Source organism: Meleagris gallopavo, chromosome Z, assembly GCF_000146605.3.
Source record: "Meleagris gallopavo isolate NT-WF06-2002-E0010 breed Aviagen turkey brand Nicholas breeding stock chromosome Z, Turkey_5.1, whole genome shotgun sequence".
Classification (NCBI taxonomy): Eukaryota; Metazoa; Chordata; class Aves; order Galliformes; family Phasianidae; genus Meleagris; species Meleagris gallopavo.
The window spans coordinates 37,623,563-37,624,879 of NC_015041.2; positions in this window are offsets into that span (position 1 = coordinate 37,623,563).

Here is a 1,317-nt window from a genome sequence, read left to right on the forward strand (position 1 = left end):
AACAAAAAACTTAATGCTTACACAAAATCATCCGGAAAATGAATTAATTTGTGATAAACAACTAAACAAAATGTATTGATTTCCTGCTGTTCTCCTATTATCAGTCTCATCTTATGCGAAACAAACAAATGAATAAACAAACAAAAATTTCCAAAAGGATTCTGTTTTCAAACAAATGTCACCTGACTAATATGCTGCATTATGACCTTCTCAGAGGAACCTAAGAGAGATGATAAAGAGATACAAGAAGGAAGAGTCATGGGGCTCTTTTCTTTAGAAGGGAGGTGATAAACCACGAGCCTTTCTGTGATTCTGATTGTGGAACTTCATACTTCAGAGATAAAATGAATACTGGTGGGCATACAAATTTAGCCATTAACTAATAACAAAGCTTAGCTGCTGAATAGATCAATGTTCCCAAAGATATTCTCAGCTCTGACTAACATTTAGGAAAGAAAAGTGAGAACCTTTTAAAAGCCAGAAAATATTTCCCTTTCTTTAAGTCTTTGTTAAAAGTTTATCGGGAATGCATTTATAGATATATTTTATCAAGAAGTGATCGTAACATCAAGATACACAAAAGCTGCCTGCAGAGAACTGTTGCTACTGCTTAACCCTGCAGAGTTCTGTTTAGCACCCCACATCTGCAGTCCTTGGGCCTCACACCAGCATATCAGAGCCTCACAGGACCACAGACATGGTCATACCAAGTTCCATTTTGAAAGGAAAGAAAGTGAAAATAGTCGGAGTGTACTTGGCCTATGCAGGGGACTCATTGGTGTTGACTTTGCAAAGAATAGAGCCCCATGTTCTAAACTTAAACAGATACAAACAATTATGTTCTTATCTTTCTGTAAAATTTCAAACTCTTACAAACTCATCTCCCTCCCCAGATCTGTAGTAATCAAAGCAGAATCAAACACTGTAGTCTAAAAATATTAGTTTGGAGTTAAGAACACTAAGGTTGTAACATGGCTCTCTGTGCATATGCTATCCTGATTATTTCAGGGGTGTGATTGCCTCATATTTTTCCAAACAGCCTCTACAAAATTCCGGGTGGAGGATGGATAGTCTGAGAATGTATCAGAGCTATACAGCAAATAAGGCTGCTGTTTCCAAAAGCCACAAATTATTTTTTTTTAGAACTTGGAGGACTCATGAGGAATAGGGCAATGAATGACTGTACAACACAAATCTGAAGGGTTTAATTTTATACTGTTAAGTGTCTTTCTGTTACTGTTTTTCTCTTTTCATGTACAAAATAAAAATTCCCAATTTGGACTAAAAAAGCCTGTGCTAACGCATTTGAAACATTTT